Genomic DNA, 18281 nt, shown 5'->3' with positions numbered 1-18281 from the left:
GAAACACTTCATTTATGATAAAATTACTGGTGGGGGAAAAAAAGTTTCTAAACCAATGTCAGCCAAGTTACTATTGTCTAAACTACTAATGTAGATAATCACTTTGAGAGATATTGTCACCATTTTACGACAAAAAGTACATATAATTTTTGACTCCTTTTAAGGTGAATCTTCTATTTTCCTAAATATTGAAAACATTTCACAATCCTCTCAGAACTAAAATCAACTTTGGCATGTTTTTCAATTTTCATTTAATAAATTGACACTTTATCACAGAACTTAAATATATATTAAGTGAGCTTTATCAGAATATTAAAATAACTATAAGGAGATCCTAGACATAACTAACATACTATCTATTTTTGTTTCCAGGACACTGCAAAATCTTATTCTATAAATGTCTACATTCACATTTGAACTTCAAAGTATTAAACTTACTTACCTCCAGGGAATGTGTAAGAGGTCAAATCTTCCTAAATATATGGTTTTCACACATAACACCATCTTGAAAACATCTGGACTTCACAGAAACCACAGGGTAAGGAATAATCCTTCAAGACCTAAAACAACCACATTCCTATCAGAGTAAAATGATTTTCGAAGAAAATGCTTGATATAACTACTATAAATATACATAGTCCTGTTCTTAATGTAGCTACTTTTGTATACTTTTGGGGGATGTTCAGGTACGCGTTCTCTCTGAAGATGCAAAAACCTGCTTTTACCCAGAGACAGAATCTCAGGGAGAAAATGTTAGGCTGACCAAAGAGACAACCTTTTGGTAGCAGTTAGGAGTTGCTGAATATCAACTGAAATTTAGCAAGTAAAACAACATTCTTTCCAGGTGATATTTACAAATAGCATCCTTTTATATCTTCCTGGTGCTTCACTGTGAAACTAAGTCTGAATGTTCATGAACCAATAAAATACAGTATGTATTAATATAAGATGGGAATAAGGAAACAAAGCTTGTATAAAAGAAAAATCAATTAATAAAACATGAATAATATAATCATGATATTTAAAAACACAATCCTAACAAGTAAATCCCACAAGCCTGCAATCAGATCTTGTGGGGCAATTCTTCTATAAGCAGCCCCTGATTTCACGTTGCCTTGGCCTACACTGAAGTTACAAGCTCACATCGTTAAGGGAAACTTGGGTTACAACTGCAGGTTTGATATCAGTGTTAGTATTTCCCCACTGTGGCAGGTAATTTCTCCACTTGCCAAGAAAGTCATGGGAGAGAAGTCGGGGCAAAAGACTGAGTCACAGATTGGTAGAAACCAAGGGCAGGATTTTCCATTCAAAGTGAATTGGAACTTGATGAAAAGAGGTTCACAAGGCAAATGTGTGAAGACTATTGAACTTGAAACTGACACTGGGCAATAGATGTCAAAGGGCACCTGTGCAGCCACCGGGGCTGCTGACCCATACCACACCTGCCAAATCAGTAGGGTTCAGGCAGGAGTCTCAATTGAGCCCTTGCCGTACCACTTATTACAGGATCTTAGGTGAGCCACTAAACCTGTTTTCTTAAATCCAAAATCAAGATAAAACACCTGTTATAATTATTTGTGGGATTTTTCTGAAACAAAAAGATAAAGATATGGGAGCCCTCCATGGCCTCCGACTTCTTTGTAAATATGTGCTCTCTTTGTACACGGTTAGCAGTATCAGAGGGCCGTCAGAACAGGTTTTGGGTGGGGAAAAATGAGTCAAACAGCTGGGTTTAAGTCCTGATTCAATTACTAAATAATACTCTGCATCAGACCGCGTGATAAGTGCTTAGGACACAAAGATGAAAATAACCACTGGGGCTTCTTTAAGATTAAAAGTATGGACTAGAGAGTATCCAGAGACACTAGAGAATATCCAGAATGTCCAGAGTATTATACACTTCCAACCTGTTGAGCTGGGATGAGCTGCATGGTTTGCTCTACACAATAAAATGTAGAGATAGTAGTTGTTCCTTCCGCTCGAAAATGTTGAGGTTCAGCATGTAAGTTGCTCAGCTCTCTTCTTCCATGCTGCTCACACCGTTCAAAGATGTATCAACCCTCAAAAAGCCCCAGTGTACAAGTGGGCGGAGCAAGGAATGCATTTTGTTGTTTACAGGCCCTGAGGTTTTAGGATTTTTTTTTTCCTTCAGAATAATCAAGCTTACCTTTCCTGATAAAACAATGAGTTGGTTTTTTTTTTTTTTTCCATAAAGCTACACTTGTTCAGTTTAAAGAACTGGACTTCATTTTGAACTGGATCCTTCCTACATTTTTACGCTGTGATAAAACACCCTTTTATGAAATGATTACCATGGTGTTAGAGGTAGAATTCCAAAACACTGAAATTATACAAATACAGGAAGTTATACAAATACAATGAGAATGTACCACATGATTGCCATTTTGGGGAAAGATAATCCTAATAACTGCAAGAGAATGCCATCGAAAGATTTGCTTATGTCCTACCACCTCAGACTTCCTATGTGAGAATACAAATCAAGTTCTGGGTTTCACGTTAGGAAATAAATCATGATAACTTTGCATGACCTTTGAAACACTATGGCTGGTCTCTGCATGTCTCACTGACATAATCTCATACGGGCAGACGAAGTTCCTAAGTGAGGTGTGCTGAGTAGTTGCCTTTACCATTTTAAGGCGTTTTGAGGCCATACTACAATGTATTGTCTTCAGACATTGCCCAGGGATGTGAGGTGATATGAAAACGAGTCTGTGACTCCTGTATAATTAAAAGGTTTGTGATCTGATACCAAACAGTTCAGACCTTGAGCCTGTTTTTAAAGAAGATTTAGCCTAGCAAACTCAACTTTCAGAAAAATAAAGTAAAATTCAAGGACTGATATCAAAGACGGTCATGGAGTGAATAGTTTTATTCGATGAACAGATTGGAATGGAGAGAGGGAGCAGGGGGCAGGTTGAAAATTGTCAAACTGCGCACAAGTTGGCATTTGCCAATGCAGAATTATGAAGGCCTCCCTGGAGCCCTGCTGGGCCTTTGCACTGCTAATTCCTTGTGTTTTATTTTTCTTTTAGATGCCTTTCCAGTGGAGCTAACAACCACAACAAAACACAAAGAAACAAAAAAGCAAAAACAAAACGAAAACTCCAAAAACAAAAAAACAAAACCAAACCAAAAAAAACCAACAAAACAAAATACGACATTCTCCAACATACTAACAGCCGTCTCCAAGATCAGAAGGCATCAGAAAAGACCCTAAAGAGTTGCGTAATCCCAGAGGAAGTATCTTGCTTAGATGGAGAAACGCTTGCAGCAGAAACCCGGGAAATTTCAGGGAGTGGAATTTTATTGTCAGAACTTTCAATGCAAGTGCAGCCACAGATCCTGGGAGCGTTAAATAAAAATTACCAACAAGCTGTCTTACCTGCGTGCACTCCATTGAAAGGAAGGGCAAACGTGAGCTAGTTGCGGTTGTACATCAGTCAAAACTCTGACAGCTACCCTGTGAAGTTTGACGAGCTGCCATGTGCTCGACTACCTAAGATACTCTTAACTGAACCATAAAAAGACAAATAAATTAGTAATTGCATCCCTCCTGTCAATGTCCTTTTGCGTGAACTTCTCAAGCTGTTGGTTAACATTGTCTGGAATGATTTATCAATATATTCTTAGCTTTCTTAGAAGAGACAGATATCCTTTTTTTTTTTTCCAAATTGTTTTCTGAATTGACTTAAGAAAATGATACAGATATTCCCAGTTTCTGGACCTCTGCTTTTATTCCCTGTTCTGCCTCCTCCCATTAGGAAATCAAACCAATAAGATTAACATAATCTTTCTTGGAATTGACTGTTCTTTTTAAATAGATCCCATGATAGACATGTGTAAAAATCAATAACAGGCTCCTCATTTGTCAAAGCTAATGACTAAACTCATTTTGAAGTTCAATAGTGGTTACTGAAGAGTGGCCACACATTATATATCTAATCCTGTAGGTCCCTTCACTTAGTCTGCAGAGAAATAGAAAAAAAGAGGGCTTTGTTGCTTGAGGCACAACATAAAAGCTTGGGTCTCCATTTTATTTGTTCGTATTAATTTTTCCTCCAAAGTATGACCATTTCTTGATTGCCCATGCTAATATGTTAAAGGAAATACAATGAAGAATGAATCTTATAACAGTTTTTAATACCTTTTCCTCCCCTACCTGTTTTAAAGCCAATTGCATTGGAAGCTCCTTCAATTATAGCCTTAACTCCTTTAGGTTATGGGCCATGTCTTACATATTTTTAATATCCCTGGAGAGACTAACATAGCGATCGGGTCACAGGTTAGCACAAAATAAAGATTTTTGTTGAATTAAACAGAATTAAATTATCCAATATCTTGGTCCATGGCATAGTAATTATCTTAGACCAGACACTCATATCCAGTATAAAGTACAAAAGATGTCGCTTTCCAGCAGACTCTTCTCTGATAGATGCCCTGCATCACAGGGTGGATTAAGCAATGTTTGCTTCTGAGTTGTCCCTGCTATCTCCCACAAAACCTTTTCCTGGAACAGCAAAAGGGTGAGAACAGACGGTTTTAATAAGACATCCTCCTCCCTTTTAAATATCCTGTAATTATAGGTGTATGCCACCAACAAAGCATTCTAAAATCCAGACCAGAGACGTGGACGAAACACACGCACGACATATAGCCCCTAACTGATTGAGATCATTCAATTATTGTTAACAAAGGCAGTATCTTACATCTGCATAATGTTTTATGCCGTCCATAGCTTCTTCATGTACACCATCTCATTTTCCAACCCCAAATCAAAACAGTATTTCGTTTCCCTTGAAATTCCAAGTTGTGGTTCACTGTTGTGTATTCCTCTTTTCACCCGCAAGTTGCCGTTTTCTGGGCTTCAGGTTGTATATTGTATTGCATGCCCATTGGACACGGCCATCTCATGGAATCAATAGGTCAGACACAATTTGAAACTCCCTAGGTAATGGATTTTAAAAACTGCTTGAGGGTGGGGGAGAGAGACAGGAGGAGAAGGAATCCACAGAAACAATAACTGAAGTGGAGTGATGCATTCATGATGGGAGCTGGAGAACTCCTGTTCTTTATAATAGCTTCTCAGGGGAGAAGCCGCCCTTTTCCAGAAGGAGGTGTCCTGGGAATAGCAGAGCCACTGCCATTCCATTCTTTTGATGAACAGAAACCTTATCAGCGCAATCCCCCTGGAGAGTTGGAGGGATAAGGAAGGAGTTTAAAGACTTTTGAAAAATTTGGGTTGTGAGGGGGAGGCAAGCCCAGCATTCAGCTCGTTCATTTGGAATATCTCCTATGAAGGGGAGGGTATTCTGCCAAATTCAGGACCCTCTCAGAGCTCACAGATACTGACAGCTGATCTAAGCTCAATGCATGAGTTTATTCTTGCCAGGGGAGAGAAGGAGCAATGAAGTGAGAAGGATGTTGAATGAATTAAATACAAAGTATAAAAACAAAAACGCTCGCCTCCAACTGTAAATATCACAATGTGATCATATTTTCAGTTGCAGCTGTGCAATGAGGATGTCAAAGCATCAGTCATTAAATAATAAGTAGCATAAATCATTCTGATTTAGGAATAAGACACAGACACCTTGAAGTTTTTAATTATTTTTAGAAGCTCAAAGTATTACACGGCTTTGTCTGTCTCATCCTTATTAAGACTGTGAGGTTGGAAAAATCAAGGAAGCAGGTGAAACTTACACTGTCTCACATCATGGCTTGGTGGCATATATTAGGCAAAATAAGCTTTATTTTTTCCTATCCATAGAATCCTCAAAGCCTTAATTATCCAGTGGCATAGGAGGAACAATCAAAGCCGTTCGTTCTAGGTCCTACAATAGGCTGTTTATGTGGTACAAAAAAGTTTAAGTTGGTAATGAAAGGCACTGCCACATTATTAACATCTCTCATTTGTGTCTGTGTGTCTGCGTGTACATGTTTTTAAAACATATTGATATTTTCCCTCAGTGGCTTTACCAAATGATGGTTTGTATTATTATTATCATTAGGTTTGCCCTCTCTCCTGGAGGCTTGGTAAATATTTTTTGAAAGGTAGCAAAAGAAGTCTAAATGTTACTAATTCAGAGTGCAGGCCGTGTGAGTCTTCATTTCAGTTACACCGAATCAAATAATTTAGGGTTAATTTATGGGGACCTGACCCTTCCCACAGAGCCCAGGGGTTTGGATAGACAGCAGACTCTTGCACAACAGAGCTTTGAACTGCATGGGTCCACTTTACGCAGATTTATATATATACATATATATATATATATATATATATATATATATATATATACACACACACACACATATATATATATACACACACACACACACATATATACACACACACACACATATATATATAATTAGAGCACATCACTCTAAACACATTTCCTCTCCCTATGATTTTCTTAATAACATTTTCTTTCTATAGTTTACTTCACTGTAAGAATATAGTATATATTGCATATAAAATTATATGTTAACCAACTGTTATTCTAAAGCTTCTAGTCAAGAGCAGGCTATTAGTAGTTACCTTTTTGGGGAGTCAAAAGTTATATGCAGATTTAGTGACTGCACAGGAGTGGGGGTTGAAGTGTGGGATTAGCACCCCTAACCCTGTGGGCATAACACAGAGTACATGAGAGGAAGGAAATGAGAAGATGTTGGGTACAGGTGTGGAAAGCCTTCTATAATGTGTTAATATATCTGGATGCTATCTTGTAAGTAGAATGCAGTCAATAAGCATTTTTAAGTGGAGAAGAATCATGATTGAATCAAAGTTTTCCAACAATAACTCCGGTGAGAGTGAGGAGGATAAAATGAGGAGAAATTAGAATTATGGTTTATGGGCATACTTCAGAAAAGAGATAAAAGTTTAAATCAGAGCAGTGCCAGTGGACATGGGTAGAATAGGGGTTATTTGGGATCAAAGGCTTTTTGAAGGTAGAACCAAAGAGCCTGGTAACTGAATACGATGCAGGAGTGAAGAGGCAAAAATAATGCTGATGTTTCTAGCAGAGTCTACAGAGTGGATGGAAGTAATGATAGCCTGTGTGAAGAATCCAAGACGAGGGTGGGACTAGAAAAGAGCGTACCACTAAGGGGTCCTGTGTCATAAAATCTATGTGGCTACAACTGAGATTTTTGAATAATTTTTTAAAGCTTACTTATTTTGAGACAGAGAGCATGTGCACATGAGCAGAGGGAGGGGCCAAGAGAGGAGAGAGAATCCCATGCAGGTTCTGTCTTTCTATGATGGTGCAAAGCCCAACACAGGGTTCAAGCTCATGAACCGTGAGATCACGACCTGAGCCAAAATCAAGATCCAGATCCTTAACTGACTTAGCCACCCAGGCACCCCATAATTGACACTTTTTAGAGAATAATGGCATGATCTCTCCTTCTAGGTAATTTTCTCTCAGAGTAGCCAGCAATCATTATAATGGGTTTTAATATTATACGAGGTTTATATTAGTATATATGTAAAGTTTTTAAAAAGGTCTGGAAATGACAAGAGGACCAGGAAGGTGGAATGGAAACACCATTAGGTTATACATCAGAAGTCATAGTCTCCCTTAGCCACCTGACTGACCTTACACAAACAACGTGATCTCTACAGGTGATCATTTTATAACTTGTGAACTAAGAGTTAGGATGCTTTTTCTTCCTTCCTCTCACCATATGTACGGATCAAGTGAGAGGATTCATTTTTAGGCAGTTTTTGAGATTCATTTTAGTGCAGCCTAAGTGATGTGGATACAATTTTAACATGTTGTTAGTTGGATAATTAAAAATAAAAACTCTTGATTGAAAGTAATTTCTCAAAATATTTTCAGGGAAAGAGATTTAAATTCTATTAAAGGATTTAGTCACTGTTTTTTTTTCTCTTTCTCTCTCTCTTTTTTCAATTTCTGAACACAGCAAATCTTTCCTTTGTCCAAATATTAAATCTATGAGGCTACAAATACAACGTTGCACATGGTATGCATTATAAAAACAAACCCTGAAACATTTATCTGGGGCAAAATAAAAGAAACTGAAAAATTGAAGATGTCAAGCATTTTTAGTTAATGCAAGATATCCCCATTATTTCTTTTCCTTTTAATAAAGTTCACACTTTGTTGCTCTCTTGAAAACCAATTCCTCCTAAAGCTTCTCTCTTCATCTTTAATATGAGTCTTCTCGGAAGCTCTCATTTCTATCTGGGCAGTATTATTACCTATCTTACAAAGTCGAGCATTAGAGATTAATTACATGTGAAGTACATCTGATGGCCCTGGGGTTTCTCTGGGTAGCAGTGAAGGCTGCCCACTGGTGTCATAAAAGCTGTGTAAATTTAATTAAAATGTAGCTATTTCATTGGGTCTACTATGCAAGTAGGGCCTCTGGTCTTGTGTAAAAAAAGAACGATCTTGTATAAAAACTCACAAAGTTAAAGTAAAAGGAACACAATATACCGTGGTGAGTGATAGCCTGCCAGAGCAGCCGGGCACAGGACAGAGAAAACTCACAGAAAGGGAGAAGGTCCCCTATATAGTAGCCACACCTTCCAACCTCACCCTCTCCAAGTGATTCAAGTCAGAGAGAATCCCAAGTGCACTTTTTAGCTCTCTCTTGGCTGTTTATTCAGAAGGCCCCAGGGGGTTGTAAGCAGACACTAGCTTACTTCAGGGTATTTCATTGGCATTTCATTCGCCCAAATAGCTAATTGAGCCTTTCCACCCTTGCTCCTCCCTGGCACTTCCCCAATATCGAATAAACTTGCATTACTGACAGGGTCAAGTCTAACATCAAGTCTGACCAGGAGACCCACCTGCAGTTTATAAGCCTCCTGGTATACATCTGCAAGGAACCGGTCAGGAGTTTTGATTCTCTGGAAAGATAACGTTCTCTGAAGGCCCCAGCAAACGTGGTCATCTCTTTACTTTGTCAAAAAGTAGTAAGTTGCCACAGTGCGATTTGAAAATGGAAGGCAGACATTCTATAAAATTACTTCTATAAAAGTAACACAGGATCTGCGCTAAACCATTTGAAAGAAGTGTGAATAACAGTAATAATAATTGCTACCATTTATTTCATGATACCCATGTGCCAGATATCGTGTGTTATTTCCAGCTCTCTCACCCATCCTGGTGTGAGAACATACCACCATACTGTAGCACAAAGAGCCTAAATTTTGAAGAGAGACAAAAATGGTTTGAATCCTGGATTAGCTATTCTCTGGCTCTCCGAGTCTCAGTTTCTTTATAAATTAATATTTGGTTGGCAGCTCTGGGTGATGCTTAAATGAGTGAAATATAAATATCTATATGTATCTATATATCTTCCTAACATATTATTTGGCACACAGTGGAAGCTCTATAATGTTAGTTCCCATCTTAGTTTTCAGTAAGACTATATAAGACTCAATATTATTTTTGAAAAATTCTCTAAGGGTGGGGATTTTGTGATTTCTCGCATAGTACTAGCTTCTACTAGCATTTAATATTATAATGCAGAGTTTTGTCCTATCCAATGTAAAAATGTGCACAATAGTTGTTCCATACTAGATGAGTATTTCTTTATCTTATTTGGCACGTATAGGGAGCTACAGGCTTACTCTGCATTAAAACATCTATTTATTCCAGTTACATTGGTGTATGTAAAATAGGAAATGAGTGGGGGGAGGGGAAATGGAATTTTAACCTTTAACTAGGTCTGGATGTTCTGGTTTAGGACGGCAATATAAGAAGACCCTGAACTCCCTCCTCCCACAGACACACTCGATCTATAGCTAGCTACCTATGGAACAATTTCCTCTGAAAAAAAAAAACCCTAAATACTAGCTAAGCAACTCCTATACCTCAGACAAATAAGAAAAAATCCACACCAAAGTGGGTTGGTGAAGCTAGGACACAATTTCACTATAAACCGTACCCCTGGAATGGTTACCCACAATCAGGAGGGGACTCAAAACCTGGAGCTTTTCCCTCAGGAGCTAAGGGTTTGAACCCCCATATTGGGCTCTCCAACTTTTAAGACCTGTACGTGAGAGATGAGCCCCTAAACATTTATCTAGTTTTCAAAATTACCAAGAGCTTTTTTCCATGAGACTCACAACAGTATAACAAACTGAGAAATAAATGGCTTTTAAAGGGCTGGCAAGCTCAGACTCCCCTGCCCCAAGTACCAGCGCAGAAGCATCGAGAGGCTTGCAGACTTTATGTGAAAGAGGCTTATTTTCTTATCTTAAGGCACTGGCCTAAGGGCCAAGCAACTAATCTGGCACACATCTAGAGCCTGATGGGGGTAGTTCCAGTCACAGAAGCTAGTAAACGTCATCTTTATGCTCTCCCTCTGCATTGTTCTAGCTCTCTGGCACTTCATGAAAAGGAGTGGATTCCCCAGTTTTCTGACAGCCCCCTAGGAAATACTTCTTGAATGCCTGGCCCCGGCTGGAGGTCAGGGGGGTTGTGTTTCTGGGTCCTACCAGACTGTAACAATCAGAGAGACAACTCTAGGCTTGTTGTCACCCCCAGGGAACTGTGCAGACAGGAGACTAAAGCACACCAGTCTTTCTGTGACATAGGCTTCTTTCTTTGTCCTGGAGCTACAGACTGAGGGTCAGGCTTCTGGTTTGGCAAAGATCTAGAAAGTTACTGAAGTGCACCCTGGAGACAGAGGCAGATGGATGCCATCATGCATTGCTCCCTTGGCCCTGCTCCAGCTGGCCGGGAGCTCCCACAAAAGAACTTATACAGTCATCTTGGACCCCGATTTTTATGACCACCATCAAGGGATACCTCTAGATTGTGTGGCTCTGGTTGACAGAGGGGGCTTAAGCTTGTGGATCCCACAGGACTATCAAGTATGGAGAGGGCTCTTAACTGGTTACCACCCCCAGGGCACGGCAAAGGGCAACAGACCCAGGACCCAGTCTTGCTAAGAAAGACATCTACTAGCTTGTCTTCATAGCTGTGGCTTGAGAGGCCAGCTTCTAATAAAGTACACATCAAAGAACTCAGAAGCAGGTGCATTCTTTGTGTTCTTCCTATGCTGTGCTCTGCAGAGGCAGTATCCCCTGGAAGGGAGCTTGTGCATACATTTGATGTCCTGATTTTTATATACAGAGCCCAGTGTTTGCGGCAGCAGCCAAGGGGATGCCCCTTGACTGCTGGCTCTGGCGGCCTGTGGGGCTTGCATTCCTGGGTCCCAGGGGACTCTAACCAGATAAGAAACAGGTTCTGGTAGGTGGCCACACCTAGAGCACTGCACAGACAGACGACTGAAACACATTTTCAGTCTTTCTGTGGAGACCTATCTGTCCTGGAGGTTAGGCTTGAGGGGCAGGCTTGTGGTGTGGCACACATTTATGGCCATTCTTAGGCATGCTCCAGGGATATAGGTCAGTGATCTCCCTCTACCTCACCAGTATCTCCCAAAAAGGAACTTACACAGTCATCTGGGCCCTGATTTTTCCAACTCTTAACGAGAGGACACTTCTAGATTGCCCAGCTCTAGTGGCCAGTGGGACTTATGCTTATCTTCTCACAGGACTACATATATTTGCATACTTTAAAAGCTGCTGCCTTAGGTCTGTCTTTCAACAGCCTGAATTTAGGTGTTGACTATGATCTTCCCTTTGGGACATGACAGGTCTTGGCATACTCTCAAGTACTAAGTGTAAATTAAAAATAAAATATGTTGCTTGGACTACTATGAAAAATTGTATGTCAACAAATTGGACAACTTAGAAGAAATGGATAAATTCCTAGAAACATACAACCTAGCAAGACTGAGTCATGAAGAAATAGAAATATGAACAAACTGATTGCTGGTAGGGAGACTGAATCAGTAATCAGAAATCTCCCCACAAACAAAAGTTCTGGACCAGACAGGTGAATTCTAGCAAACATTTAAGAATTAATACCAATCCTTCCCAAACTCCTTCAAAAATTTGAAGAAGAAGGAATACTTCTAAACTTACTTTATGAGGACAGCATTGCTCTGATACCAGAACCAGATATGACACTACAAGAAAAGAAAATTACAGGCCAATACCCTTGATGAACATAGACAAAAAAATCCTAAACAAAAATATTAGCAAACCAAATTCAACAATACATTAAAAGGATAAAACACCATGATCGAGTGGGATTTATTCGAAAGATGCACAGGAATTTATCATCCACAAAGTTAATATGACATTTCACATTAGCAAAATGAAGATAAAAATTACATGATCCTAACAGATGCAGAAAAAAACCTTTGAAAAAATTCAACATCTACTTGTGATAAAAACTCTGAAGAAAGTGGGAGGTACCTAAACATTATAATCTATAGGACAAGCACATACCGAGTATCATACTCAAGGTTGAAAAGCTGAAAGCTTTTCTTCTAAGATCAGAAATGACACAACAGTATTGGAAGTCCTAGCCAGAGCAATTATGCAAGAAAAAGAAATAAAAGACACCCAAACTGGAACAGAAGTAACACTGTCACTATTTGCAGATGATATGTGATATTTGTATAAACCCTAAAGACTCCACCAAAAAACTATTAGAACTTAAGAACAAATTTAAGTTATTCAAAGGTTGAATGACACAAAATAAACATAGGAAAATATGCTGTTTTATTACACTATTAATAAACTATCAGAGAGAGAAATAAAAAAGCAGTCCCATTTATTATTATGTCAAAAGTAATAAAATACCTAGGAATAAACATAACCAAGGAAATCAAAGACCTGTACACTGAAAACTATAGAATATTGATTGATGAAAACTAAAAAAAGACACAAATAAATGGAAAATTTTTGCTGTGCTCCTAGACTGAAAGTGGCATTGAAGTGTCCATACCACCCAAAGTAATCTACAGATGCAACATTATCTGTATCAAAATTGAATGGCTATTTTCACAATAGAACAATCCTAAAATTTGTAAGGAACCACAAAAGGCTTCAGAAAGCAAAAGTGAACTTGAGAAAGAACAAAGATGAAGATATCATGCTTCCTGATTTCTCACTATATTACAAAGCTAGAGTAATCAAAACAGTATGGCATTCTCATAAAACCAGACACATAGTTCAATAGAACAGAATGGAGAGTCCAGAAATAACCCCATGCATATATGATAATTAATTTATAATCTAGGAACCAAGAATGTACAATGAGGATAGATCAGTTTCATCAATAAATAGTGCTGCAAAAAATGGACAGCCATATACAAGAGAATGAAATGGGACCACTATCTTACACCATGAATAAAATGACTCAAAATGGATCAGAGATTGAACACAAAACCTGAAACCACAACATTCCTAATAGAAACAGAGGTGGCAAGCTCCTTAATATCAGTCTTGTGATGATTTGTTGGATTTGACACCGAAGGCAAAAATAAACAAGTGGGACCACAGTAAGGGAACCACCAATAAAATTAAAAGGCAACTTTTTCAATAAGAAAAATGTTTGTGTATCATGTCTGATAAGGGGTTAATATCCAAAATCTATAAAGAATCCATACAACCCAACTGCAAAAAAAAAAAAAAAAAAAACAAAAAAAAACAAAAAAAACCAAAAAACACCAAAAAACAAAAAACAAAAAAAACTGATTAAAAAATGGGCAGACAATCTGAATAGACAGTTTTCCAAAGAAGATATATAGACAGACATCAGGTACATGAAAAGATGCTCTACATCATTAGTCATCGGAAAAATGCAAATCAAAGCCACAATAAGATATCACCTCAAACCTGTTTGAATGGCTATTATAAAAAAAAAATAAAAATAAAAATAACAAGTGTTGGCAAAGATAGAGAGAAAGGGAAACCTTGTGCACTGCTGGTAGGAATAAATTGGTGCAGCCACTATGGAAAAGAGTATGGAGAGCCCTTAAAAACTAGAGCTACTAAGTAATCCAGCAATTTCATTTCCAGGTTTTTATCCAAAGGAAATAAAAACATTTTTAAACATTCAAAAAGATACATACACCCCCCCCATGTTCATTGCAGAATTACTTACAATAGCCAATATATGGAAACAACCTAAGTGTCCATTAACCAATGAATGAATTAAAAAGTGTGGGTACGCATGCACACACACACACACACACGCACACAAACTGGAATATTTTTTTCAGCCATCGAAAAGAAGAAAATCTTTGTAACAACATGGATGGACTCCGAAACACTCCTATCTAAGTGAAATGTCAGAAAGAAAAAGACAAATACCATATGATCTCACTAATATGTGGAATGTAACACACACACACACACACACACACTCCAAACAAGCTCATGGATGCATGGAAGAATTTCCCGGAGGCAGGGGGTGGGTGGTAGGCAAACTGTGTCAGGGGAGTCAAAAGTTATAAGCTTCCTGTTAGAAAATAAATAAGTCACGGGGCGCCTGGGTAGCTCAGTCAGTTAAGCATCTGACTCCGGCTCAGGACATGATCTTGTGGTCTATGAGTTCTAGCCCCGCGTCAGGCTCTGTGCTGACAGCTTAGAGCCTGGAGCCTGCTTCGGATTCTGTGTCTCCCTCTCTCTCTCTGCCCCCCCGCCCCCCGCTCATGCTCTGTCTCTCTGTCAAAAATAAATAAACATTAAAGAAAAATAAAAAAAGAAAATAAGTCCCAGAATGTAATGTACAGCATGATATTCATACTTAATAATGTTATAATACATATTTAAAAGTTTCTAAGAGAGTAAATCTTGAGAGTTTATCATAAGAAAAATATTTTGTAATTACATACAGCAGCAGATGATAACTAGACGTGATTTTCATTTTGTAATGTATACAAGTGTGGAATCATGTTGTACAACTGAAGCTATACGATGCTATGTCAATTATACCTCAATTAAAATGCCAGAACAAAACAAAACAAAACAAAACAAACCATTTAACTAGGTCCTACCATGAGATGCTCTTTTAATCAGAATTACTTTTGTCCAGGATATTTTTATCTTCGTTTTGCCTTATGGCTACCATTCTCAATCCTGACAGGTCTCTGTAGTCTCCTTTTGATTTGTATCCATAGGTGTAAGAAATCCTGAGAAATTCTCATTCTATATAAGGCAAGGAGCCGTCCAAACTTTGAAGAGTCTGGAGTAAAGGTGCAAGGGAGTAGGCAAGGTTGAAAAGGAAACGTGAGGTTGATTCTCTGTTCCTACCACAGCTACTGATATAGTTGTGGAAAAGATAAAATTCCTCAGAATCATTCTCTGCAATTCTTAATTCTTTATTCTTGGATATTTTATTTCTCAACCTTTTAATAGTCTCATGTACTCTATTGAGACCATTTCTGTTATATAAACATTAAATATTGGGCATTTTTAGAATATCTGAGTCAACAGTGAATATCAGGAGTTTTGATTTATTTTTAGGAAGACATGTTCAGAACATAGAAAAGGTTATGGTTGTAGTTGTTTCTAAATAAGGTAGAAAACTCCAAATTGAGAATCTCTCAGGGCAACTTAGTATTAGAAGAGTACAAAAAAGCAGAACTTCCCTCCTTCCCCCCAGAAAATTTCGTATAGAAAAAAAAAACAAAAATGACACATATAAAACAAAAAGTCAGAAGAAAATAGGTTCCACAAGCCTTGCACAAACAACTACAATTTTTCACGATGCACATGCCTTGCTTTTAAATGAGAACTTAAAAATATACAATTTAAAATTTAAAAATTCTATGGTTTTATTTAAAATATAGAGGTAATAAACATTTAGCCATTATAGCACAGTGAAATTATAGTTTGTTATATTCCCTCTTCCCAAACACATACCAATAATACATGAAATATACCAGTAGAAGACCAAAATACACAGCCAGCCTGAAAAGTAAAATAAATAACTTTTCAAAATGAAAACTGAAAGAAATGAAAATAGTAAAATGTTCTGAATACACAAGCTTGCTGCCCTTAAGAAGCAGGTGATGGTAAGCAGAATTTAGCATTCTGCATGGTAAATAACATTCCTTAAAGACAAGCCTCTCTAGATTATGAAATAGGACTGAGAAAAATTGCTGAACACTCCCTATGGCTAGGGTTTTTAGCAAGCTGCAGGCTGGGAGTGGGAAAAATGGATATTCTTGCAACAAGGCAATGGTCAAAGTAGCCCAGTAGCCAACTGACTGGAACTACATTGTCCCTAACAGCGTCATTGAATAGGAGCCCTTCAAGGTCATCATATGCTCTTGGTTCTAGGCTAAGGATAGTAAGTCTGGATAAATACTATGCAAATGCATTTAAAGCATAGCTAAGGGGAGGGAACAAAGAAACAAGTGAAATTCCTCTCACAAACCAAAATGTGAAATAGGGAAAGATCTAATGTCATAACAGACACCGTTAGTGCCCTTTATCTCCTCATTCTCACTGCTCAAGTGCATATTGGTCTGACTTTCAACCCCTGTATTTCTTTGTCTTTGTTTTCCTATGTGGGCACTGAACCCTGCTTTGCCTAGTGTCTGGCATACTAAAAGTGATGGACTAATGCCTTTGGGGAGCAGCCTCAAACTGACTAAAGGAAATTGGTACATAAATACTAGCATTACCCTTGGGTAGGATAACTCTGAGAGGTCTGTTCTACACTGGCTCCCAAAGTTTCCTTGTAGGATTGACCATTAGTTACACACAGGGGTAACTGGTTCAGTAATACACCTATTATTGGTTGTTTTTTTCCCTGGCTCTCTTGTTGTCCATTATTCTACTACTGTTTCCTTCACCTCCCAATAAACGTGCACTCACATCCCTTACTCAGAGTCAGTTCCACGGAGAACCCAAAGTAAGACAGATGCTGAGAGGACAGCCAAAAATAGCAGCAAGAACTAAGATAAATTGTCTCAGGGAGAAATTAACATGGTGGAAGAGTTGAAAGAAATCTTTAAAATAAATGTTTAGTGCCCAAATGTAAAGAATACATTATATTCAAGAAAAGCAAGGACTTACGGAACAAAAATAGGCAGAAATGAAGCAAGACCAAGAAGATACGAAACAAATATAATTTGAAATTAAGGAGATACACAGTCTTCAAAATTCAAACGCTTGAGAGATGTAGTAAACCTGGCATTGGACAAAATGGAAGAGTAAGTCACTGAATTAAAAGAGAAATTCATCCAGAATATAACATGCAAGATTTCAAAAAAAGAAGAAAGGCAGGTAGGATAGAGAGATAATGAAGCTATAGAGGATAGATTATAAATCGTGTAGCCCTGACTTCTATCACATGATAGTCCCAGAAAAATAAAACGGAGGAAATGGCAGAGAAGCAATATTTGACAAGATTTGAATTTTCCAAGTATCGTAAGATCAAAAATGGATTCAAATATCAAGCTAGGGTAAAACTGCAGAATAATAAAAAAAGTAAATCATCTTAGAAGCTGCCAGACACAAAGAACAGACAACCTACAAAAGAAAGGTATTTGGACTGACAGGAAATTTCTCATCAGAAACCTAGCTACCGGACAGGATGCCTCGGTGTCTCAGTCGGTTCAGTGTCTGACTTCACCTCAGGTCATGATCTCATGGTTTGTGAGTTCGAGCCCCATGTCGGTTCTGGAGCCTGGAGCCTGCTTTGGATTCTGTGTTTCCCTCTCTCTCTGACCCTCCTCTGCTGATGCTCTGTCTCTCTGTCCCTCAAAAATGAATAACCATTAAAAAAAGGATACCAGGTAATAATGGAGAAATATTAAATTGCTGAGGGTACTAATTAAAACTGTAAGGGGAAATAGTGCCTGTGAAGGCCATGAGTGTACAACACTGGTAAGTTATGATATAATCATAGATTTATAGGAAAATATTTATAAGCCCAAATACATCAGTAAATGTGTTCTCCCAAAGCCCATCGTTCCATAGGGAGACTTGGGCCAGACGCTTTCTGCAGCAATATGAAGAATGTTCTAGGAGAGCAGTCCTGTCTCTTTACGCTCTCATGCACTTATCAGGAAACTGGAGGAGAGGGAGCAGTGGCAGGAAACACCCAGTCAGCTCCATGTCTGGGACATCCTGGCTGAGAAGTGTCTTTGATAGGCCATTTGAAGTTCATACAGACACTGTCTTGTTCTGCTGTTCCAGTTTTGCTGAGCTAACTCATTGCAAAGCAAGCACAAGGGGAAAGGGAAAGATCCACCACACCAAGACTGTTCATGAAATCCATGTTTGTCTCTAAATGAAAACAAAAAGCTATTTTCTGGCATAAAAACACTAAGAAGTCAGCCATTCATTGATACCCACTGTAGAATGGCAAGCAAAATATCATGAAATACTCTCTTACTAATGTTCA

The sequence above is a fragment of the Acinonyx jubatus genome, chromosome B3 (genome assembly GCF_027475565.1).
Source record: "Acinonyx jubatus isolate Ajub_Pintada_27869175 chromosome B3, VMU_Ajub_asm_v1.0, whole genome shotgun sequence".
In the NCBI taxonomy this organism is placed as follows: Eukaryota; Metazoa; Chordata; class Mammalia; order Carnivora; family Felidae; genus Acinonyx; species Acinonyx jubatus.
This window is presented reverse-complemented; position numbering follows the sequence as displayed.